Here is a 26,853-nt window from a genome sequence, read left to right as displayed (position 1 = left end):
TACTGAGTTTGTTGAAAGAGGCATTGATGACCCAATACATTAAGAATATCATTTTCTGGAGACAAAAACAAGTAAATGTTGAATGGATAAAGCCCTGGCAGGAGAGTAAACCAGGCAAGCAGTGAATGTGGGAACCAAAAGCCCTGGTAGGAGAGTAAAACAGGCATATTGCGAGTCTGGGACCTGCAACCAAGTGTGAAAGAAATAAAACACCTGGCAGGAGAGTACACCAGTTGTGCAAGAAATGAAGGGGAGAATTCCCTAAATCTGGTACAGTAAAAGTCTTAAACGGAAGAACCATGCCCCTTTTTGAGTAAAGGACATTTGAGGCCCAGACAACGAGACACGGTATGTCCAAAACTTTTTATATGATTGGACGCTCAAGGGAAGAGACGTCCCCCTTGAGAGCTTGGAACAAGTTATAGGTGACATTTTAAAAGGCCAGAAGAAATCCAGGGGAAGGGAGGACCTCTTTCCTGATGGAACTTTATTGGATTTCTTTTTTCACCTTTTTGAACTTTATGCTTTGTAACTTTGGAAGAAAAGCTGTAGGTGTAAAGCTAACAGACATCCCCACTTTCATGTTATAGTGAGTTTAGCGTGTGAGGGTCAGGTTAGGGTTTTGTCCACAGGACAGAGAACTCTTTTTGATTTAGACATCCTGACACAGTCAGTCCTTAGTTTTGTTGAGGCAAGGAACTCCCTCTTAGAGTTAGGGATAGAGAGGATTTCCCCAACACCTTTTTTGTGTGATAATAAAGTTTTTACACAACTTTAAAAATGCCTCTATCCTAGAGTCTTACTCTTGATCCCTTACACACACATCTGGTTGGCGGCAGCTTCTAAAACATAGGTGGCAGACCCTGCCAGTAAAATGTAGTATGCTTTGTTAGAACACCCATAAAAATGCTTCCAGGATAGAAGGTCTGGCCTCAAAGATGAGGAGAACCAGTAGCAGGGTGAAGAAGACCTAGCAAGGACACCTAGCAGCTGGAAACCCCAAAAAAGATATGCCCAGACCTCTGCATTCAGCAAGTATGGCCAGAAGCAAATGCAGCAATGTCAGGAAATGACAAGAAATTCAATATGAGGTAAACTGACCTGCTCCCTTCCAAATAACCAGCGGCACTGAGCTCAGGAACAGATTTTCCCGTGTATGTTTCTTCACTCAATGGCTTCTGCCAACCAACCAATCCCATTAGGATATTTAAAACAAAGGTTTTGGTGGCTAGCTAACCAGGTTGGCCTAAAAAACCGTCAAACACTCAGGCTCACTTCCCCAGAAAATGCAGTGGCGTGCTAGGGCCAGGCACTGGTTGAAACAAGTCCAAACCATTATGAAGGCAGCTGTTCTTGGATACAGCCCATGTGGGCAGAGTTTCATTTTAGGCCTGCCTTGTGGTTTTCCCTGAACAAATAAAGAAACATAAAACAAATAGGCCTAGAGTAAAGACAACTCAAAAAAAGACTTAACAAACCCATTAGTACCCCAATGGATATGATAAAGGTACATTGGGATACTAACGCAGTAAATCGGCTTGTACCCCAGGTGAAGGCAAAACTAAATATTAGCTGACACCAGTCTAGCAGCCCCTAAAACCAATGTGGGGTGATAAAAGTACCCTAGGGCAAGAATGCAGTGCCTAAGAGGTACAACTGGAACCTAGAAACCTATGGTTGAACCAATGCCATTTACGTTAAGTAAGGCAAAAAGGGATGTTGTGGCAGGGGGACTTCAGCAGAAGCCTCTATGACCACCAAGATGAATTAGAAACCCTAAAAAAGTAAAGAGATTAAAAAGTAAAAACATGAAGGGTCCCATAAAATGAGACTGTAGAACCCCCATTAATGGAATTCTGCTCTAACAGCAGTACTGTGCCTTCAGTTGTAAATACAAATGACTACCAGAAGTAATACTCTACCCGTAATTAGGGCATTAGTGTCTATTGAAGGATTGATCAACTCAGGCGTCACCACAGAAAATGGTACACAGACACCAGCAAATATAAATTCCACAGAGCGGCTGTATCACACTGTCCATAATTAGTGACAAGACGGTACCCTCTCATTATGGAGAAGCTGCCAATGCTTAATATGCAGAGAGTTCCTGTGACGAGTTGCTATCGGTGAAGGTGTGAAAGTCTTTTGGAGTAATAAAATGAGGCAGTTAAAGGAATAGTGCGCTCAAAAATATTATTGTCCCAACAGATGGGCAAAAATGAAAAACATGCATTAAACATAATTTTAATGAAAGTTCCTATGTAAACTTTTGAGCAAACGAGGCTCAAAGCGTTTTCATGGGAGCATCCATTTTGCCATTTCAGGCAGCCTCCTCAGCTCATGTCAATGCCCTGGTGGCACTTAACAAGCAACAAAAGCCCCCTACTGGGAGCTTTTGCTTACTGCAGCCAGAACAAAGCTGTACATGAGCTTGGGAGGCTGCCTTCCCTTTCATTTTATGTTTTCAGTGCTCCCCAAGCCGAGGGAAGCACAGAAAATGTAAAATAAAAGGCAAAAAGCGAAGGCACAGCAATTATAAATACAACGTTGTGACGGGTCGGGGGAGTCCAGGAGACTCCAAGCGAAAGCCGCCGCAGTCAGAAATACAACATTGTTGCATTTCTAAATACCGCTGCAGTCAGAAATACAACGACGTAATTTTATTTCTAAATGCTGCGGTATTCTTTCTACGTTTCTCGGCTCCGTGAAACGTAAAAAGAAAACCGCAGCATTTTTAAATACAACAAAGTTGTATTTAGGTTTGCTGTGGCTTTAGCTTTGAGTCTCCTGGGCTCCCCCGATGTGGGGAGCCCAGGAGACTCAAAGCTGAAGCCACTGCAGTCAGAAATACAACTTTGTTGTATTTCTAAATGCTGCGGTTTTCTTTCTATGTTTCTTGGGCTCTGGGAAACGTAGAAAGAAGACCGCAGCATATTTAAATACAACGATGTATTATGTTTTGCTACAATGTTTTAAATGCTGTGGTTTTCTTTCTGAATTAGAAAGAAAACCGCAGCATTTATTTTGCAGTGCTTTCAAAAAATAATTACATTGAAAGCACTTACCAGCAGCAGCTTGTGTTAATCTCTGCTCTACGGTAATAATGAAGCAAAAGCCACTTGATGGTAGCTTTTGTTTATTACAGCTGACTGGCTTTTGCTTTATTAGTGCCGCAAGGGCAGAAATTAACACAAGCACAGGAGGCTCATCCATTTCACAATGGATGCCTCCTAGTGCTTGAAATGTTTGAGTTTGAGCCTCATGTGCTCAAAACTTTACATAGGAATATTTTTATACATATATTTGATTATGGGCTATCTTTTTAGCCAATAAAATTTTAGAGTGAACTATCCCTTTCATTTTGCATCTCAAAGGGGGGTGTACTAATCACAACCCGCTTTCATAAAGCTGCATGACAAAAACATATTGCAGGCATGTGCTTTTTGCTGTGACTGGTCTCCTGACATCTCCAGCAACTCCGCTGCAGTGGCAGCGGGGCAAGTTAAAAGGTCATATGTGAATTCCTGACAGCTGCTGGAACACAAACCTGGTGGTACATTAAACTGCAAATATGAGCCATGATTGTTTGTGGCATGGCGGTTAATGGAGTCCCACAGTTATGCAGCCACACCATTGGACATCACACTACTGTCTGCTTCAACTATTACTATGGCATGTGTTAGCTTTCAGGGCTGAGTGTCTCCCCAACAGCCTTGTGGGACAATGCCCAGGAAGCTGCTTCCTTGATCGCCCTGAGGAAGGCCTACACCTTCCTTCCAACACGCAGGGGCCCTCTACAGGAGTTGCTTCTGAACTGGTGCTTTAAAGGCAGACATACCAAAGCCACTCTCACACCGGGAAGCTGATCACTGTAGTCATTTTAATGTAGGCAGATGGAGGAAGGGGTTGGAGTTACAGTAGCCAAAGGAGAAGTTTAGGCGGAGAGAGGGGTTCCACCATCTTGTTTTCTGCTAGGGCTCGCTACACTTTTCTCCCCTTTACTTCCTCGAGTCAAAGCAGTCTGGGTATAATGCCAAAATGCAAAGGTTATTCGTTATAGCAGCCTTGATTGGAACACTGGCAACAGGCTTGTTTTGGTCCAATCAGCTGTAGCATTTTGCATTTATGAGGACAGGAAGCCCTATCCTTAGTTCATTTATTTCTGGCATCTGAAAGAAGAAGTATTCAATGGAAACTCTATTGGGGATACTGTTTATTCTTAAGTCCTCTGGCATAGAGGTGAAGACAGAAGACTCCAAGGTAGCATCAATCTCTACTCCATGATCATTCCCTGGGAACAGTGGAGGGTGACAATTGCAAAGGCACCACCCTTCTGCCTGGGCACTGGAACTTGGATCCTGCTCATTAAAGGGGAAGGAACACCCGTAGGTGCCAGAACCTTCCTGGGGTCGAAGTTCAGAACTAAGGACTCACTTTGTCCCTAGAGACACTTGATTGTGTCCCTCAGCAACCTAGAATTCCAGAAGCAGCTAGGAACCCTGTTTACCGGCTCAAGACATCACCAAGCAGGCTCCACCACGCATAACACACTTTGAGCAACTAGAACATCTGCTGTGCTGCATTTGGCACACTAAGTTCTTCAAACGGCTTACGTGCTCTTCGAGACACTAGACGCTGATTCGACCCATTCAAAGGATCCCCTCGTCTCGACCTGATCACTAGCTCGACTCGATGGAAGCAACTGACATAAACACTGATTCGACCTGCTGGAAGCCATCAACTCTTTTGCCTCGAATGCCAACTCGACCCAGCAGAAGCATCGTCACATCGCTGACTTGATTGCTAACCTGAACAGCTGGTTGACATCAACTCAACCTTCTCACATGCCAACTTGATTTACTGCCTGGCACGGACTTGATGCTGACTCATCATTGGGAAAGCATGTCTTGTCCATCATAACACCAGTTCTACTGCAGTAGAGCCCCTAGAAGCCTGGTTTAATGGTGTTGAGCCCCAAAGGTAAGATGTAAAGGTACTGTTAGTGGTTCTGCCTCCCCGGTCCCCCCTGGAGGGCCCTACTGACTGATAAGACTGAACTTTGTACCTTTTGCAGACATGTCTTTGTACATTGACATTGCTGCTGAAATCTCTTGCCTGCCCATCAAACCAGAGTGCATTTCATTCTAAAAGTCTGCATTCTCTGTGTTTAATGTATAGGGGGTGTATGTACTGTTTTTGATTAGTTTTGTGCACTGATAGTTTTAATAAAGTTCCTCTTTTTATAGAACCTTGGTTGGACATTCTTTTATTTTGGTGTCACTGTCCTTTTGCTGTTTGTGTTACAAGTGTATCAGTTCATACCCCTGCTGAAGATATAGTGTGCCCTTGGCCCACGTTACCAAAAGAGATGATGAAGGTTGCCTACAGGGATGTGGATGTTTCACCTTTATGATTGGGATCACTGTGGGGCAAACACTGGACATTGAGAGTGACATAGTGGCAGAACTGTGGCAGTGAGAGACACATGGGATTTTACTGTGCCAGTAAGCACCAGATAAGACAGACCTGAGGCAGTCAGGGTAACACACAGTGCTTAATTTGTGGGGGTGCTTGCCGGTGCCCAACACCGGCACTCTTTTTTGGGCACCGGAACTAATCATAGGGGGGCCAGCGCACGTGCAATTGCTTTATTTGTTCTTCCACTTCATTTTGCTTCATTATAAATCATTGGGTTTGTTTGTCATTGTGATCTCTTGTGCTTGCAGGTGCAGGCCATGGCTGGCTGGGCCTGGGAGGGGCCAGCAATAGCAATGACCAACAAGTTACAAACAAGAGCCAATGAAAACTGCAATTTTGTTGTTACTATGCAGTATTTGATACATTCTGTATAGTAACACAGAATGTGCAGTTTTTCATTGGCTGTTCTTTTGGGCCAGTGAAATTACATGGTGACCTGTTGTTGTTACAGGAGGCAGCGCAGCGCCACCTTCATTTCATGAGTTACTGTGAAGTGAAGGCGTCTAGGCGTGGCATGTGAGAGAGAGAGCCTGCCCGGCTGCACTGCGTGGTGCGGCCTAGTTGCTTCCTGGGTCCCCCCTCTGCCTGCTTTTTCATTTGTGGCAGTGTGCGCCCCCCCCCCAGCCTGAGGCCCCGAAAGGAGAGAAGACCAAGTCCCAGTCGGTAAAAGCAGGTAAGTCTGGACCGTAAAACAGCAGCCTGCCCTGAGCCTGTCACAGTGATCAGGCAAGGAAGGCCCAGGTCGGGGGCCGGGGGGCGGTGCGGTCCCCTGGTGGTGTCCTGACTGCCCAGGAGTCAGGACCCCACCAGGGGCCCGTCCGCACCCAGGCTTCTGTCTGTGTGACCTGTGTGCTGCTGACTGCAGTGCCAGGCCCAGGCCAATTTCTGTGACCACCAGGCAGGGCTGCCGCGGCGCAGACTGAGTCGGATGACTCTGCTGCGGCGCGGGCCCGTGGATTGTGCCCAAATTAGTACATTTTTTACTTTTTTCTTTTAAAACCTGACCTTCCGTGGGGCCGGTGGCCGGGGCCCCGCCCCACAGAAGGTAGGTTTTAAAAGAAATATGTATTTTTGAGTGGCGGCTGGGGCCCATCACTTTAAAAGTGATGGGCCCCAGCCGCCCAAATATACATTTTTTCTTTTAAAATCTTACCTTCTGTGGGGCCGCTGCGCACCTATTTTTCTCATCAGCATGGCCGCGGTGGCGGTGGCTGGGCGGCCCCACAGAAGGTAGCCTAAAGTGATTGAGGCAGCTCAGGCAGCAAGGGCCAGGACCGGGCGGGGCACGGGCGGATGCGTGTTCCTCGTCCCTGGTTGAGTCCTGCTGAGTCTGTGACCCCTTTGTATTATAGTCCGACTGGGGTGGCCGTGGCCGGGTGGCCCTCTTGTCTCGTGGAAGTTGCGAGTATTGAACATGGGATGGGTCACCCCCGGACACCGCGTGCAAAGCCCCCCAGGAAACTACGTGCACAGCCCCCAGGTCACCATGAGCACAGTCCCGGGACACTGAGCACAGCCCTCCCACCCCCTCTGGACTCCATGAGCACAGCCACATACCCCCTGAAACAATGTGAGCACAGCCCACCAGAACACTTGTAAGAAGATTCAATTCAACACTACAGCTAAGTCAATGCCTAGTCTGGGATACTGAATAGAAACCCTTAGTGATATATCTTTATGTCCAGTTCATGAGTTCTGGATGACTACCCCTATATAACACCCCTCTCTTAGAATCCCCCTGACCCCATTGAGCCAAGAAGTAGTTCTGTTTTGCAAGTTTAAAAGGTTTATTTGAAAAAGAAATTAACAGTATATATATCACACTTTTATAATGAATTAATAATTAATATCACACTTAAAACATGAGCAGTGATCAACAGTGAATAATGTCCTACTAGTAAACTGATTTGGTTACCCAGGAGTAGTATAAGGATGAGGTAGCACACTTGTGAATAGGAACAGAAGAATAAGGTGGTAGAGAATGCTTTATATAAGTTCAGATGGATGCAATGTTGAATGAAAATGCAGTACAGAAAATACTCAATATGATTTCAACAAAACAATGTAATCACTTTTCTCTGGCAATCCACTCCCCCCCTTATGCATTGTAAGGAAATGAAGAGTAGCACACAGTTCTCAGACATGCAATCAAATGTAATTCAGTTCACCCCAGCAAGCTTAGACTACGGATAGAAGTTGAAACACAGGCCCAAAATGCTTTTATATGTGCTGGCAATGAAGTGAGGAATATGCTGAAAATGGTTTTAATTCCCTTTAGGAGGTTCAGGGTGAGTGAAAGATAATTGGGATGAGCTCAGGCTCCCTTTAACAATGCTCTAGGAGTAACTAGCAGGTTAAACAAATGTTTGGCAAAGGAAAGCAAGGAAGCTGCTGTTTTCACACGTGGCTGGATTTTTAACCAAATCACGAATCGCGGCAAAATTCGCGAATGCGTGAATCACGATTACAGCGAAAGTATAAGGAGTAGCAAGTCGGTTCTAGGTTCGTTGAAACGCTAAGATTCTAAGCTTTCAGAGGAAAGTTAAACCAAACGGTTCCAAAGATATGAACGATTTTGTAAAGGTCGTTTTTCGGATTTAAAGTAACTCAAATTGACAGCTGACAGCTTTTAAAAATGACAGGTGACAGCTATGCGGCTGCAGAATTGACAAGTGACAGTTAGGAGGCAGTTCTACTTAGATTAAATAGATTGAATTATATCACTGGAAACTAAGAGATTTGGTTTCACACTGTCCTAGCTGTATTCACAATCTATTTGGAAGGTCTAGGTCTCACGGATCGGGTCAAGATGGCTTCGGTTCTGGTTTCGCCCCGGACGGTCTCTGCGCACAGCGTCTGGTCTCTGCTCTGCTGGTCTGGTCTGACACTGCTCCTGGCCCGGCTCCTGGATCTCTGGGTACAGCGTCTGTGCACAGCTCCTGGATCTTTCTGCACAGCTTTCTCTGGACACAGCGATGATCTGCACGGCTCCTGGATGCTGCTACCGCTGTTAGGTTTGCTGGATGCTGAGGCCTGCTGAGAAGAGTTCTCAGTTTGTGGGTTTAGGCCCTTGCTTTGAGTTCTGAATCAAGTTCTTTGGAGTTTAAAAGTCTAAGTGTTGGATCTGGTATCTTCTGGATGTTGTGTGGTCCGGCAGAGCGCGTTGCAGCAACTGGATTTGAATCTCTCTACCCGTCCCAGCAGTCTCTTTTTATGTGTTTTGAAAATGGGTGTGTGCCTGGGCCTAGCTAAGCCTGCCCCTCTCTACTTGTCATTGGCCCAATTCTCCTCTCTCCCATGATTGGGGGAAGGAAATGTGAGTCAGAGTGATGCTGTAGGTTTTATGGGTCAGAGGATCCTCCCCTGGTCAGTTTGCCCACAAATCTATATTTGATTCAAATACATATTGCACAGATACACAGTTGTTTAAAATTACATGCACCCATCACATATCACATGAGGTATACTCTGTTCAAACTCTGCTCTTCCTGGGGGCTTGCATTCAGAAATGGCAACATTTTGCACTTTTTAACTGGTTTTGCAATATCGGACATTTACCCAAATTTACACACATGTGCGCAAGGAGTATGGACAATAATTGATGAAGTGTCAGATTTTTAACATGCAGACATTTGGAGTGAGACCCTATTTTCCGCTAGCAACCCCCCAGATCATACCACCAGGTCCTAAAACCTCTTAAAATGTGGGCAGAAAAATCACAAGAATTATGGTATTATTTAGATAATTTTGACAAGTCCGCACCATGAGTTATACATCTTTCTTAAAATCATATTCTGGCCAACAGGGGTGTGTCTTCCCAGGTCACATGGTGGAGAAACCAGTCTATCCACTTTCTTTAAGCTCAGCCTGTCCTCAGAGGGGCTGCCCCTCCCCGTTTCTGCCAAGAGGAAGCCACTTTACGACCTCCCCTATAAATCATCTGCCTGAGTCAAGGAAGGGCTTTGTTCAAAAGGAAGCCATTTACGACCACCCTAATAAACCATCTGCCTGGGCCCAGGACAGGCCTTTGTTCAACTCCCTGTAGCTGCTCCACCCCTAATCTAATCAGAGAGGTGACAACTCCTTTTGGCAAGGGGAAGAGTGGCTGAGCAGGTTTTAACTCCTGTGGGGGTAGATGTCAGGCAGAATTCAGTTTCATTAAGCCAGGTTTCAGATAAAATGTCACTTTTTGTCCCCCAGTTTAAATCACTTACGATTTTTACATACACATTAAATAATTACTTCCTTCAAGTCATTTCAGAATATAGTTTTACATTGTATCCACCTCTTAGCAAGTCTTTCCTTGGTCTGGTTTTGTTTCATTTATTCAGTTTTACACAAAAGTCTGGTGGTTTTAAAACGCCGGCTTTCTGATAGTGGTGAGTACTGGTAATGCAACGATTTTTGGGATTTAAGAAAATGAATTCCCCACAGTTCTAGGTTGCTGTTGGCAATCAGCATTGCCATTCCCAATGGTTTCAGGCTACTGTGTGGGTAGCCCAATGGTGGTTTTAGGCAGTGCCCTTCTGTGCCCATAACATCGGCAAAAATGGGTGGCAGCCTATTCTTCATGCATTTCCCTGTGCATTTTCTTGGAAGCTCTGGCCATCATGATGTTTTCAATGCCAGTAATGCACAGTTTTTTTTTGGTAGGGCTCGGATGCATGGGTAAAAACATCCCACACACTACGTGCACAGGCAGCCAAGGGGATCACTAATGCACAGCCCCCCAGGACACCGCATGCACAGCCCCCCAGGACACTGCATGCACAGCCCCCCAGGTCACCACGTGCGCAGCCCCCCAGGTCACCACGTGCGCAGCCCCCCAGGTCACCGCATGCACAGCCCCCCAGGACACTGCATGCACAGCCCCCTAGGACACTGCATGCACAGCCCCATAGGACACTGCATGCACAGCCCCCCCGGACACAGCGTACACGGCCCCTCAGGACATTGGGTGCTCTCAGCCTCCAGGACAACGCGTGCACAGCCCCTCAGGACAGCATGTGCACAGACAGCCCCCTCAGGACTGCACAGCGCGTGCAGCTTCATTTGTGTCAGTTAGCAATCCAGCCCCATGCCCCACATCACCTGATCGAAGCTGCAATATCCTGGGGGGGAGCGAGTGGGGGTCCCAAAATCCTTGGCCCAAGTGATGTGCGTTTAGCCCCCCTTCACAACGCGGTACACGGTACACCACGAGGCCATGTGCAGGTTTTTACACTTGCATATTTCCTTTTGCATAATTTCGATCCTTCTGGCCCCCGTCCGCCCGTTTGACACCATTTTGATTGCAGGCAGGAGCAGCCATGGTCTTGTCACCTATGCCTCTCTCCACTGCACTAACATACTGCACTGCTTCCTTCACCCCAAAACGCACACCTGGCAGAGTACCGGAAAGGATTCAGGCGATGCAGAGGCTGAGTGTTTTGTTTTCATTGAAAAGATAGCACCGGCTCGGACTGTCCTATAGGGCAAAAATAGCATCCCGCTCAGACTGGCCTATAGGGCAATGCACAAACCAAAACACTAAGTGCTACTGTAGGCCAGCTTTTGTGGTCCATGTGGGCCACTTTTTTGTCCCGTGTGGGCCAGTTTGCCGAGTTACTTCACCATTCGGCTAGTAGTTTGGGCCAGTGTCACTGAAAAAATACTCTTTAAAATGCACAATTTGCCTCACATTTTATCCAAAAGCCTCCCCCGTGGGTACTACTCGGTCTGTCACAAAAGGAATGAATTGTTGTTTGCAACTTTGGCCACTTTTTCATTGGTGCCCGACTCGAGACAATTGTATGCCCCAACAACACCATGCTCATGCTTGAAGGAAGGGTGAGGGGGGATGCATTTATGAGATGTGATGACTGATAAGGGCTTGAGAGTAAATTGATTACACAAAACACCTGGATGAGGTGACTGAAGAACAGGCAGAGTGGAGGGTGCTCTTCCTGGAGGTAACCGATTAACAATACTTGGTGTACTTTAACAGACTGTCAGATGGGGCAGAAGGGGTAGAGACAAATACAGTGCAACAGTGACTGAAACAGAATGCTTTTTCATTTATTTGCATTTTTAAAGCGCTCACACAGCCCGGGGGCATCGAGGCGCAGTTACAGGAGGAGCATGTCTTAGTTGCGTATTTATAACGCGCTTAATACCCAGAGGTTTCGAAGTGAGGAGTCAGGGATCGAACCTGTGTTGCTTCATGTCGTCTTGCTTCCAAGTGGAGCACATTGCCGCTGAGCTATCATGAGTCCCGGTACAATGATTGCAACGCAGCAGTGAAAAGGGACCTTTACTTGATGGGCGTACACAATGGATACCTACCTCCAACCCTGGAAAAGATGGCAAGAACAAGATCTGAAAAAAGAACGCTCTTGTATGCGCCAGTGAGGACTTTGTCTTATTTGGCACACATAGTCAGAGAGCTAGAGCAATCAGTATAGACCAAACCTAAGTGAGTTTATGACAAAACTTATTTCATTGTGAGTCTTAAAGCGATGAAAATAAAGTGGGTAAATAAATATTTTGCCTTTTGCATCTTATAGTTTTCCATCCAGGATGTGGAAAATAAAGGTACAATGATATTATGTTGGCCCAACATGCTGCTATATGGATTTACATGCTGTCATGAAGCTTTTATGCAATGTGTGTATTTTGCAAGTAAACTATAGGACAGTATTGTAGGTCTTGTTGACAACCAAAACTGAAATATTTGTTCGATGTAAAGCATGGAAGAAGGTGGCTGTTCTGTTCCCAAATTGGGTTAACATCCCTGCTTCGCTGTTCAGCATAAGTGTGTGATCCCAGGCAAATAATGTAATCTCACCCTGACTTCAACAGCAAAGGTTGTCTCTCTACCCCCTTCTTCCCCTCTGCATTTTTGAAGGCAAGTGCAAGTCAAACATATGTCTGCGGGTGCTGTGATGGAGGTCAGTAAAATATTGTGCAGTGTGTAACGTCCTGTCATGTTAAGTGCACCTTGCCATAGAAACTTTGCCCTGTTAGTAAAATGTCTTACTTGCAATACCTACAGATTTGGCCCACTGTGTCCTAGGCTTTCTTTTTCCTACCCTCAAATTTGAGTTTCTACAATCCACCAAGTGGGGAGTGTAAGGGTGTGCAGCTCAGAGCAGAATAACCTGATGCTGTATTACCAAGTAACAAGTAAGGGAGCACCTGTAAGATACCTCCTGATAATAAAGCAACTGCGGCCTGTACATCCACAACCCGAGACAGTGTATTATTTCTGGGGGGGTGTTGGGGGAGGTTATGGGAAAAGGGAAATGTGTGCAGGGCCGCAGGTTAAACCAAAGTGAATTTATAAACCAGGTAAATCAAATGCAGGGCCTGTGGAAGGCCGGTGTGGGGTGTTGCGGCTAAGCAGGTGGATGCGCCGAGTGCAAGGAGGAATGTAGCAGACACCATCATAGCCGCTACATGCAGTCGGACACACTCGGGCCCATGTACCCCATCCCCCTCCAACAACAGGATGGGGGGATCAGGGGTGGGGGGGCCTCCTCAGACTGGATGGCACAAGGAGACAGGCGAAGGGAGGGAGCAAGGAGGTGCAAAAGGGGGCTTGGGGGAGCGGCCTAGACCATCCCCTATCTCAGGCTTAAAGGCACGGGGAGGTGAGGAAAACAGTCTCATTCTCCAACAACCAAAAAGTGTTTTCCAACTTTAAAGCATTATGCTTTCTCAACCCATGTGTGCCCTTCCCCTTCCATCCCATGACTAGCCTATGGCAGCAGTTGCTGCAGCACCAAACATGTGACATGGAGCAGCAGCAGTGTGATTGGCTGGTGGTGGGCCGATCTAGGTCTAGCAGTGAATTGGCGCAGGCCGCGCGCCTGCACTACGGGCAGCATCCCGCGCAGCATTATGTGGCCAATATTTTTTGGGCATTGGCACTCATTCTTTTACAAATTAAGCACTGGTAACACAGGTTGGGAAGAGTGGGGAAAGACTTGGGCAACAAAGAGCATGAGAATATGTTCTACAGTGGCAATGCTGGCGTTTATTATTGAGGATGGGACCCATGATGGTTTCCTTTTCCCACAGCTAACATGAAAATGTGTTGCTGACCTGACATCTACTGTCATCACTTTATCTGTTTCTCTACAGAACTGGTTTGTTCATGCTATAGATTTGTACCTACAGTTGCTGAAATGTGTGCTGTCATATGCTGCACTAAATTCAGGTTTTTCTAGGGGCTATCACTCTAACTCTTGCCACCATGTGTTGTTTTGGGACTGCTCACTGTGCTCAGTTGGGTCACTTGAGAGAAAACATTTAAGTCCCAAGAGTTGAAAAATGTATCACACGCTATTCCAGAGAGGGGTCTATGTGATTTTCTTTAAAATAAAATACTGCGGCCAAAACTACTGATTTCTTTATTCCCCTGCACATTTAAACACACTTATATGCAGGGGAGACCCCCCCCGCAATCCTCCACATACTCCCCTTACAATATTTAGTGCCCTAAGCCACCCCTCCACATATAAAGGCTTTGAAATGCGCATTTCGAAATTCAGCATTTTTGGCCGCAAAATAATGGGGTGATAACCCTGAGAGCAGATACAGGAACAGCTGAAAATAGAATGAAAGCTTACCAGAGACAAAACATCAGATCAAAGATACAAACCAGACTTTGAAATTCCTGAAACATTGGCGTTGATTCAACAAAATGCTTGTGGGTTGCGAAAGTCATAGGCGCTGAGAACACAGGGGTCAGAGGGAACAGTTGCAGCTGTTCCTCTTGAACAACGGGGGCAGGAGTGTCATTTTGCCCTGTGGAGATTCTGCAACTACAAACAAAAAAAAAAACATATTGTGTCCCTTGCTTTCCTAAATCACTTGGCGCGCAGGGCTTTTGGCTCCTCACCTGCTGGTCTCTGGACTCATCGTTGGTAAAGTGGTAGCATAGATCTTACAAAATTAGCAAGTGCTGGTCACTTGATATGATATGGCATTTATAACGCGCCTGTACACAAGTGTTTCTACGCACAGCAGCAAAGCCGCCTTATCATCACCTAGATTTAGGTGGGGTGGGGTACGGTGGGTGGACAGGCCAAAGCTGTTTGGAGGCACCAGTGAGTTAGACAATCCGAAAACAGAATATTGGAAAGACACCTCAGCAGGTTAGGTGATTGTTGCTGAGATGTTATATGTTTAGACCTGCCTATAAATCACATACGCTTTGATCCTAACAACATCACATGCCACTGTAATAAAACTCTTGCCTTCTGCATGTGAACTTGGTACATGATCTGCATCTCAACATATCCTGGTGGCGTGATCACCTGAGAGCTATTTTCTTCAAATACACTTTTATTTATTGCCCTGTGTTCTGTCCATCTGGAGTTTAATATCTGCGTATAGACTGCTAGTTATTCAGATCTAAATGTAATTTGTCTTTATCTCCTCTGCGTGTCACGATGTCCGGGTGCCCCCCCGTGAAATAAGATGTTCCTTATGGGAGTTTCGGTATTATTAATGTGTTGGAACATGTAACCCACACGTAAAATGCGTTGTAGAGGAGCAGCTGCATGCCTTTGCCGGAAATCCCACCCCCTGCCTCCTATATGTTGGAAGTCGGAGACTGCGCCATGTTTGACACCAGCAGTTGTGCCAATTCCGCAGTGATTGTTTGAGAAAAGCTATCCTCTGTGAAAACCCTTTCGATTGTATCCCCAAAGAGACGACAATCTGAGGGAGGAACTCCCTGAAGGACTATAAAAAAGAGAGAAATAGAACCTAGTGACGTCACAAGAGACGAGCGTGACACGCTGAGAATACTGGCGGAAGAGAATGTATGGTTCTTGCGGAAACTGATGACGAAGTTAAGAATCTAGTAAACTTTCATATGCAGAAAAGAAGATTGCATGCATGCGAAATGCTATAAAAATCCAACCGTTCAATGATTGTACAACCGCTGAAACGCAAGTAGACTAAGTGATCATAGAAGCCGCCATTGTATAGAGGCTGGACATCAGTGTCATGAATTTTAGTAAGCTGATCCCCATGGAGAGGAAAGGCCAAGAATTGTGTTGCAGTAAGAATAAGCTTAGATCATGGAAGAGCCTGGCCGGGCTGTTTGGTGTGGCATCAAAACAGAAGTAGCCAAGGTCGGTTATCTATTCTTGAAAGCAATAAACTTAAGAAGGATGAATCGTCTCTTATCAAGTGTGCCAAGTTGTATTCATTTAAGACATTTAAATGCTGCAGAATAGCCCAGATTCATGGTCTCCTGTCATGTGAGCTGAGGATGGAAATAGGGTTGGGCTTGGAGTCCTAGAACACTGATAGTGAAAGCCCTGTACTCCCATATATTCCCACAGCCAAGGATACACTGCAAGGCCAAGTTCAAAGACAATCTGCGTGGCAGAAGGCATGGGTGATGAGAGATGTTGGGCTAATTGTGTGGGAGGTAAAGTCAAGTCCACCTCCTGGAACCCTGGAGCGACCTTATGTGCTGCTAAGTGAACCGAATGCTCCAGACATGGCACAAGCGTACCAACCAATTGTAGAGGGCCGTATAACGAAGGGCCTTATACTTTGAGAGGCAATGATATACTGTGTACTTAATAGTGTTGAAGATGACATGTTTTAGAGGTAGGCATAAGTTGTCCACCTGACAGTAGACAGCCAATCACAATCCCAACTCTTATAGAAAGTATACTTAGATGGTCCCCTTGAACGTATCACAATACCTCATAGGTTTTTCTTATTTGCCACATAGTATGACATCATTGCTGACATATTTTTTGCATATAAGGATGTTTTAATGTGAAATTTGTCAAGCACAGAATGAACGTCTGTTGATGTCCATTGTAACCTCCCTGTTTTAAATAATTGTTTGTTAATAGAACAGCAACTTCTGCCATCTTCCTGAGTTGATTTGATTATTTGGACTCAGAGTTATTCTGCAAACCCCATCCATTGCATGCACAATACTAAAGAACCATAAGTTCACGTGGTAGTGGTGCAGATGGTTGGAAAAGATCCAAACCAGTTTGTCCCCAGTCTTTCGGACGATCGAGTATCCTCCGCCATTAGTGCAGGGTTTCCTGTGGAGAGCGGCCAATAGAAATAAACTTGCAAGAAGAACCAAGACGGTGGGCAGGTCCCCCTTTAATGAAATCCCTGCCTGGTTTCCATGGTGCTCTGTGGACGGAAGGCAAAGTCAATACCAAAGGCCTTGAGTCTATTAACGAACGAATGGTGAGTAGACTAAGGGGAACAGCAAATGAAGGGGTTGGGTTTGTGATAATTTCTTAAGTAACAGGATATATTGTGTGAAGAAAAGTAAGCACCTAGAAGTTCTGACTCAGGGAGTTTCAGAAGGAGATGTTTCAAATCCCAGCGGGGGTAGAGCAGAAACATGTAACGCGTAAACAGGTTTGCCTAAGGTGACCTCTCAAACCCTGTATACTGTATAAAGTAAAGGTGAGAGAGAAAGGTGATCACAGTGTTTATTAATATGTAATGTGGACTAGTCTGTATGTTGTTTGTTGAGAACAAATATATAGAAGAGCGATAAAAGTTGTGAAGGAATTGAAAAAGTTGAGGCACAATAGTGATTAAGCATAGCAAAGTGATTGGTACCAATCAAAATATAGAGATAGCTAATTAAGAAAATAGAGGCTTGAGCAGCGATTGATGGTGCATGCTCATATTTGTTGTTTTGAAACAAGTGGTGATTTAAGCAAAAGAACAAAGGCTATTTCATAAGTCTGGTAAAGATTGACAGTCAATTGAGACTGTCATTATGGGAGATACTCCTCTGATGCACTTACCAAAGCACATGTCCAAGCACAAACAGTACAGTGCATAATGGATAAAGGGCATAGCAGATAAAATGTTCATGCTGTGGCCACAAGGGGGACTGTTGTCAAGCGTGGTATTGCAACACATGACCACATACTTGCACGCTGTGTACACGGGAAGGAATTAGAGAAAAGATTATCAATTTTAGAGCTCTGCAAAATGTACCAGGAAGAAAGGGAAGACCCTCCACCTGAGGAGTGGATGCTTAGTCAGTGAAAGGAGGAAGGTGTTCAGCCATCAGCTCCCCTTACCTCGCCCAAAGTAAAAGGCGATAGCACGGAAGAAATAGGTTTGGATCCTTTAAAGGAGTTGAAAGCGGCAACAGGGTACAGTAATCTGATATACGAACCCCCGTTTACAATAGTGATGATAGTCCAGGGGAGAATAAGAGAAAAGAAGAGATCTATAAGATTATACAAGACATAGAAGAAATGAGTGAGCGGTTGAAATTGTCGACAGAAATAGACAGGGAAAATAAGAGATGGAAAGGAAAGAAGGATAAAACTGACAAGATAGCACTTATGCAGAACAAATGTATTGGAGGACAGATCTTACTTAAAATAGATGAGAAGAGTATCGAGGAAGTTAGGCAAAGAGAAGATAAGGATGAACAAGAAAGAAAGGATAAAGAACGAGAGAAGAGATTGAAAGAAGATGAGCAGAAAAGGAAGAGCAGAGAACAGTGGGGCAGGGTTTACGCAGTTTCCCTTATTGGAAAAGGGGGGAGCCAGACCACAGTATATTCCATGGCCACCCACAGAGGACAGATATACCAGGAGGAGCAAGAGAGAAAATAAGAACAGACAGAAGTACAAAGGAAGTATGACAATAGACAGAGAGTGATAGAAGAAATAAATAGACAGGAAAAGAAGAAAAAAGAGGAGGAGCACAAAGACTAAGGGACAAAAGATTACAGATACAAAGGGAAGAAGAGGAAAGGAAGGAATAAGGAGAAGGGAAAAACGAGGGCAAGAGGAAGAAAAAATTAGAAGGAATGCGAGAAAGCGAAGAGAGATGGATGAAGAAATGGAACGAAAGAGGAGACAACGAGGTTTTGACACCAGTCTCACTCGTAAAGAACCAGTAGGGCTGAGCCCAGAAATATGATGGGATAGAATAGAAGAGTTTCTTCTGATAAAGGAAGCAATGTCAGGGGCATCTAGGGTTGCCTTAGACGAAGAAAGATTTTATGCGGAGAGCATCAGAGAAAGGATTGATAAGGTCTATCAACAGTTGAGACAAAATAGCGAGTATGAAACTCGAGGGAACGATGATCAATCCCTAAGGCCTCAATCACGAAGAGAGGAGGGAAGCCTGTTCAGTGATGAACGTCGAGCATTGTCTTTAAGTGGATTGAATCTGGAGAAGGGTTAAGGGGATAGTAGTCACACTCATTGGGTACAAGACATGTCAGATGAGGAAAGAGAATCTACCCTTGAGGTAGGAGGAGGGAGCGTGTGTGTCCCTAAAGGAAGCTTGCAAATGGACAAGGAAGTGAGATGGTATGGTCTGGAATAACTTTATGATAGGACACCAGATTCCATAGCATATCCTGAGCATCCCCGAGGATGATCGTACAGTGAGAAGGGAGAGTCGCCAGGTATGTGAGCAGGTTAAGGCCGTTAGCCACAAGAAGGCAGACAGGGATGGTCATCCCTGCCAGGGATAGCCTAACAGTAGGATCTGACTGTGGGGCAGGGTTTACGCAGTTTCCCTTCTTGGAAAAAGGGGGAGCAAGACCACAGTATATTCCATGGCCACCCACAGATGCACAAGGATAATTTGAGGTGTAAGCTCCCCAGTTTGACTTTGGGTGCTAGAAAATGGATATATGAATTAGAATAAATAAGAGGAGGAAATACGTAGGCCATAGTGGACATAAAAGGTCTCCTGGAAGCTCTTCTTGGGGAAAGAGCTGATGACATATGGAGAATAGCGGCACATTCAAGAATACAGAATACAGCGCATGATGGAGCGCCGTTTAATAATTGTAGAGCAGTTGTTTGGAGAGCACTCAAGGTACAGTATCCTGACACATCAGATATGGGTGCAATTATGACACGCAAGATGAAGGAAGATGAAGACCCTATTTCTTACATTCAGGATATTCAGGAGAAATGGCAACTTGAAACTCGTGAGCTGTGGGAAAAGACAGTGGCATTATTTTACCACATTTTATGTCAGGGGTTGCCTCAACCAGTGCAGAGACAGATGAAGAAACACGTGGGGATGGAAGCAAAGCCTTGGGCTGAGATACAGTGGACAATAGTACACCATTGTCGGCTATTGCAGGAGAAAAATAGGAGAAGAAAGATGAGAATAGGAAAATTGAGGAAGCCAAGTTAGTTCAGAACAAATGGTCAAAATGTGTCAGAGAAGGAGCGGTGTTGACAAGCGGAGAAGGATTTGGAATTCAGGAAGCAGTGGGTACATCGCAGACGAGTAATTTGCACCCGATGGACCGAGGTGGATATGGGTTTGTGCACGAGGCAGAGGTATAGGCTATAGAGGAAGAGGAGGATTTCAAAATAATCAAGGTGGGTTTCAAGGTACACAGAATGGGAATCAGTGTATTCAAGGAGGACTTGTCAGACAGGTAGCCCCAGTATGTTGGACTTGTGGGATGACAGGGCACATTGCACTTGTATCTGGGAGCCAATGGAATGTACAGAATGGCCAATTTTGAAGATGGGGACAGCTTATCCTCCACCATATAGTACACAGACTAGCAAAGGGTGCACCCAAGATTAGACATTGTATCAGACACAAATGCCGAAAGTGCAGCAGGTGGAACAGCAAGAATGAGTGCAAATGAATCCACTGCAAGGGCAGTCGCAACAAGCCCCCATGCAGACACGACAGTAAACACAGGAAAAGTACTGACACACAGAATAGGAGGTGTCACTGTGGTAGGAGGGAATCCTTTCACAAGGACAGAGGTGAGCCTGTACCCACAATAGGAAACCTCACAGGGTGACTTAATATGTTCAGTACTATCTGTGACACCAGACCCTCAAGAGGAACCAAGGGTCGATGTGACGATAGGAGGCAACTCTTTTTCTTTTCTAGTAGACCCTGGAGCTACTCATGCATGTATACGAGAAGGAAAATATCCAATGTCGGGAATTGCCATGAATGCATAAGGGTCCTCTGGAGCTACAAGTGGAGTTCCTTTTACTAATGAATTACCAGTCTCTATAGGGGAGTGTGAACTGTCTGTTCCTTGGTTATATTCATGACAGACACCGGTTAATATTTTGGGAAAAGATTTTATGACAAAACTTAACATGACAATTTCATTCACTGATCAAGGGATAGTGTGCTCCTCTCCAGGAATACACTATTTATTGATGCTGGCATTTACAGGGCAAGTGATTCTGCGAGGCATTCCAGTAGATTCCGAGATTTTTCTGTATGGAGTGAGTATTCTACTGACATGGCTACCTGGCTTAGTGGGAAAGATTGTGAGGATACCTGATGAGCTCTTGTTTAGACCGTGAATACCTATGGACGAGGGGGGGGGTAGACTATCCCTATAGAATTGGAAGCAGCCATAGTACAAAAGGAAATTGCAATGCTTGTAGATGATGAGGGTAGACCATGGAGGACAGTAATAACTCTCGAGGAAGGGTACAGATTGACTGACATCACTGATGACGACATGTTCAGTGAAGACCAAACAGATGATGAAGTGGTGTTCTTTATGAACATTACATACTGGATAAGAATAGAGAAAGGGAAGTCCCACAGAGAATGACAATAATGCAGTAACGTCCAGCATATTTTCAGGAAGACTTGGAGAAGGTGCCAAGTGTCCTTTGGACCACAGGCCCTTATGACGTAGGTTTATTGAAGGTAATAGGGGAAGTTATAATAAAGCTTAAGCCAGGAGTGATTTTACCTCAAGCAAAGCAGTACCCCATGTCTCGAGAAGCTGAGGAGGGTATATTCCAGACTATCTTAGCACGGATGAAACAAGGAATTCTGGTGCCAACATAATAGTTGTGTAATATCGCAGTGTATCTGATCAAAAAATCTAAAGGAGGGTCGTGGAGATTTATACAAGATATGAGACCGATTAACCAGATTGTAGATGCAGAGTTTCCATTAGTTCCTAATCCAGGGATGATACTGTGCAGTATCCCGATGGAAACGCTATATTTCACGGTGATCGATTTGAAAAATGTGTTTTTGTCGATCCCGTTGCACAAGGACTCACAAGACTTGACGTCATTTACATTTTGCCACACCCGACTGAAACTTACTTGTTTGCCCCAGGGGCAGTGTGAGTACCCATCGATCTTTAATAGAGTCCTACAGATGGATTTAGGCAATATTGATCTTAAGAGTACAGTGATACAATACGTAGATGACATTTTAATTTGTAGCTAGCACAACAGGAGATGAGTGCAGACAAGATTCTGATCAGTTGATGACCATTTTAGCAAACAAGGGATATGAGGTAACAAGGAGAAATTGCAATATGTATGACCTCTAGCATCTCTCTCATTTCAGATTAAGTCAAGCACAAGGGGGGTTGGTCCCAGAAAACAGAAGAATACAATTCAACAACCAACCCAATTCAATTACTACCAGCACCTTAGTTATATGTTGGAGACCTAGTCCTAATGAAGAATGTGACTGGAAAGTGGCATTAGCCACATTTGAATGGTCCCTTTTGTATTGAGAATATAACTCCTTCAGCTGTGAAAGTCCAAGGGAGACGAGCTTGGCTTCACTTAGGGGATGTAAAGGCCTAAAAAGGTGAGACCCGCCCTCCCACTGTTGCTGATCCAGAAGCAAGGCAAGAAGAAGAATTTCAGCGTGATCATACTCGATGGATGACGAAAAAGAAGGGTGATCAAGCAACTATCAGTGGATAATACAGATTTATTTTGGACTGAAAGTCAAATGGACACTCCCTATAGATATTTTAGCAGTGAGTGAAAAGACTTGCAGTGAATTTCAGTAGGCTGAAAATGAACTTTAGATATACACATCGAAGTGTCAGTGTCATGCCTAAATGTCAGTTCTGGATTAGAAATTGGAAACAAGATCAGTATCCAGATTCATTTCGTAGAGAATACTTGTTCTAAGCATTTAATCATATGGGGGCCTTATTACGGCTTTGGCGGTAGCCATGCCGCTGTTAGCGGCATGGCTGCCTCCAAAACTGGGTGCGGGTTCCCTGAATGGGGAATTACCGGGCCATTCCGAGTTAGGAGGGCCCGGTAATTCCTCCCTCAGGGAACCCGGGCCCAGACCTTCCACATTCCCATTCGAGCCCCCATAGGGCTCAATGTGAATGGGCGCAGGGAGCTAACAACGGGCCGGTTACAACCGGCCTGTTATTAGCTCCATGGTCCCCTTGCGGGACCCGGTAATGACGCCTGTTTTTACCAGGCATCCTTACCGGGTCCCGCGAGGGGACCTCGTAATCAGGCAGAATGGGAATAATGGGTCCGCATCCATTAGCGGACCCCGTTAACCCATTCCACCTGACTCGTAATGAGGCCCCTGGTGTTTACCGACAGTGATGTTCATCGACTTTTGCTTGCTGTCTTTGTGTTTATACTCCAAGCTTACCCTGCGCTTGTAAGAAGAAACGTTGATATTCTCACTTTCTTACAGGAGCCTAAAAATGGCCTTGTGATAAGGAATTTTGATGAATTGTATTAAAAATTATTAAAGAGGAAAGTGGCACGGTACAAGACAAAGAACAAGTGCAATGAGTAGTAGGATGGCACGAAAGATGTATGCCAATGTTCTTATGCATAATATATGCTTGCGTGATTGTTCTCTTTGTCTTTCTCTTCCTCTTCTTTCACACTCTTTACCTGTTAGTACATCTATTGAGGAAGATGTCCCTACGGCTCTCCCCACTATGAGATCTACTTTTGATTTGCTTCATGAGTATTACACAACTTTTGGGAGACACAGGAGAAATGCAGAGGAAGATAGTGAGGGTATGAATACCTATTTAGATATTGGAGCACATTTGGGGAATATCATGTGGTATCAGCACATGAGAAAGGTGGGAGAAAGAACATCTAAGGAGAGTTGCCACGACTGCTCTCTCATACCCTATGCCATGAATACAGTGCAAACTTTTATTGCCAGAGAAGTTCCAGAACACAATGCTAGGTGCCTCAGCTATCTTGCAGCATGCGTGACCAGAGGACAATTTCAAGGCAGTTGGGCCACTTTGCGATGGAGAACGAAATGGTTGTTTCCATATCAGGATGACTACATCAAGATCACACAGATGGAAAAGGAACCTGGATGGAAGAGCAAGATGCTTGTGTATCCTGCAACAGTAAAGGATGGTTATTGAAGAGATGAAAAGAATGAATTTCCCTGATGAGACAGAAATAGCTGGATCGCCTGGATGTTGGGAGTGAACCCAAGTCTTAGTCTATGGAACTCCGTTTGTGGATAATATTGCTGTGAAAGTAAGTGTACAGATATGTGGAATGGAAGAACAATACAGGACTGCCGGGGAGGTGCAACAGAGAGGGGGTTGACCTACATGGCCTACATGGACACACAGTCTGACAATTACTGCCCCAGTGGTGGTGAGGTGTTGAAGCATGCACACATCTCTTGAAAGCAGCAGGCACAGAAATCTCTGTGAGATAACCCTTAAGAGCAGTGATCAGCGATGCCAGGTGCGGCCCCTCTCACAGATTTTACACAGACTGGGGTAAGAGAGCTAGAGCCTGAAGAACAGAGAGGGGGCACAATTTAACCACGCATACAGAGTACTAAAAATGTGTCTGATGGTCCCAGCGAGATGGTAGGGTTTAAGCAAGGGGAATTTTGAAGGTGTGGGACCTTTTCATTTTCAGCCCGGCTGCTGAATGGAGAGAAGGAGCTTCCCCTTTATTCAGGTCTGCATGAGAGTGGATGAAGGTCAACAGCTTACTTCGTGGGCTGTCTTGATATTATGAATAGCTATTTGGGCTCTACTTTCATGGAGAAAGTTTCTCTTCATGTTTCGGACTTCCCTTTGCCTTTTTCGTCTCCCACTCAAGTTTGTAAAATCCATAATTTGCTCTGGGTTTCTGGTTTGAGGGGAGAAGGCATTATGAGAGATGTAATCCAAAACTCCCCCATTTTGAAGGGATCTTGTGACAATACAGAATCAAAGCGATTGTGGTCTTTACTGGGAAGGTTCCTGACCTGCCGGGGTGGTCATCACCTTCTGTACTCCAAAACCAAAAATGGGTGTTTGATTGCAAAGATTGATGTTGATTTTAATGGGTTCTTGGAGGGGTGGAGAAGGACACTTTTGCCTTCTGCTCAGAACATGGGGAGTATGTGCGGACCCTGGTGTTCCCATTGTATGTCCTATCCAGGGGAAGCATCCCATAGTGGGCAGCTTCATTTTCGACGCAGAATCTCCTGGTTTTACCCAATCTAATGTAATTTCATTAAAGATAGCAGGTGTACCCCTGGTAACCCCTAATTAAGAATGAGGATGAAATTCATATGCTAATCACACAGTGACTCCAAGGAGTAAATACAAGATGGGCAAGGTGGCGGGTGTGTAAAGCATCAATGACTTAAGGGCACAGGTAATCTCATGCAAGTGAAAGAAAGTAAACCACATATCTAGGCTTCCCAGACATCCTAAGCATTTGGGAACAGTCATCTCTTTTCTCTACCTGTTCTTGACTATCCTGTGCCCCATACATATCCCGGATTATGGAGCTTTTGTGGACTAAATCATTAGGCAAAAGGCTGAAATCAAAAACTATCATCTCCGAGGAGCAATGCTGGCAACCTGCAGGCATTGCAAGTACATGTCTTACTAAGAAGGCACCATTTATAGTACATGTGTCAAGTCAGATTTATCACCCCCTTTTGAGGGCACTAATGACAAATAATAACCATAATCTTGCATTTAAAACAAAGGAGTGACCTTATCCTACGTATCCCACCTATGTTCTTTCTCCCATTCTTAAAACAGTAACAATGTTGCACAGTTTTGAGAATAGTTTTCCTTGTTGTGGTACGAACTCTCCGTGCTCGGGTGATTTGATTGATTATTCACATTACGGTTTGATAGCACATGACGATGGCAAAGAGACAGTGGATGGTTAATTCTCTCAAAATAAAAGCCTATTGTACCTTCATTATTTAATTATCACACATTGGTCTATATAATTATTATAGATCTAAGCAACATTTTCTCTTCAATTGCATCATACAGCCATGGGTGCCATAGTTGCTCTCTGTTATGCAAATACCTTCATGTATGAACTTGAGCATGAATGTATCTTAATAGGACAGAATTGGAGCTGTCAATTAGTGCTGTGGAAGTGTTATACTGATGATGTTAATAACATTTGCAAAGGAACACAGGCAGTATTTGTTGTTAGCACATGGAGATCGTTATTGACCTCCTGTCAGCCAATCAGAATGTTTGGAGTGCAGTCAATAGCTACTGTTATTGTTGAAGAGCAGGGGTGTTGCTAGGTCTGGAAAAGATCTAGGGCTAGGCCAATGTCAGGACTGTTGGGACTCAAGGCTAGCATCATGTACTTCACATTTAGCTCCCGTAGGTGCTGTCCCACCTACATTACCTGTAGCTCCTGAGCTTTTTTCTGGGGCTACAACCAAAATACCCGGGGATATAGCCCTCTGAGCCCCCCCCAGCAACACCTCTGTCGGAGTACAGTGAATAACTACTAGTATTGACTGCATTCTGAGCATTCCCATTTCAAAAGCACGCAGTGAAACAATAATATGATTTCGGCAAAAATATTTTTAAAAAATACACTGCCTCTCTGGGTGGATATTCATTTCACTGCAACATTCAAGTTAACACTCCAAAGGGGACGTGGCCAGCAGGCACGGCATGTAGACATGCTTCCCATGGACTCCTGCCATTGCTCACAAAGATCCTGAAAAATATAGCGTTTGCACCGCACGAATTGGCGCATAAGCGGTAGCACCAGAGAGAGGACGAGGCAGCAATCCGCCTACTGTGCATTTGGTAGCAGGCAGACTGTCCTGGTGGCTGATATTGGCCTTTGAATGCGGGTGAGGGAGAAATGTATTCCACTTACCAAAATGGCTGCTGCAAGGCCCTAAGGGCGCCTGACCTGAGAGTTGCGGGCTGGAGGAGGTCGGAAGAGGATGCTGGAGATACTGAAGGCAGTGCTGTGTTATCAGCGGACACATGCGCTTGATCGGCACCCCGCTGGGTGCGAGCGAGGAGCAGCAGGAGGAGTTGTGGCTGGGTGGCTGCAATGGGCCATCAGAAGTAGGAGACAGACACGGAAATTGTCTGTGGAGCTGCTCGGGCAGCCCAACTCGTGTTTTTTGGCTCGCAGCCACGGAGGAAGGTGCCGTCAGCAAAGGAGGGCTGTGGTTGAGCTGGCAACTGCAGACGGGGAGACAGCAGCTAAGTGCTTGGTGTAGGAGAAGCACTGGTGTGAAGTGGTGCACGGCCCGCATGGGCACAGATACCAATACTCGGTCTGGGATGTTTGCTGCAAGGGTGCACTGTGCACTGTGCTGGGAGTGACAACACAGTGA

The 26,853-nt window shown here is 45.2% G+C and overlaps 1 protein-coding gene across 1 annotated transcript in view; it reads right to left on the bottom strand.

The window, feature by feature from the left end:
• LDHB (lactate dehydrogenase B) overlaps positions 1-26,600 on the bottom strand; it is a 161,000-nt gene extending 134,400 nt beyond the window's left edge. The window contains exon 1 of the mRNA XM_069628278.1: positions 26,382-26,600. The gene's annotated coding sequence lies outside the window, so the exon portion shown is untranslated. The remainder of the gene's footprint in view (positions 1-26,381) is intronic.
• Positions 26,601-26,853: the final 253 nt, after the last annotated feature.

The sequence above is a fragment of the Ambystoma mexicanum genome, chromosome 12, assembly GCF_040938575.1.
Source record: "Ambystoma mexicanum isolate Mex_15411 chromosome 12, UKY_AmexF1_1, whole genome shotgun sequence".
NCBI lineage: Eukaryota > Metazoa > Chordata > Amphibia > Caudata > Ambystomatidae > Ambystoma > Ambystoma mexicanum.
The sequence above is the reverse complement of the archived record's forward strand: the minus strand, read 5'-3'. Positions and strand labels throughout refer to the sequence as shown.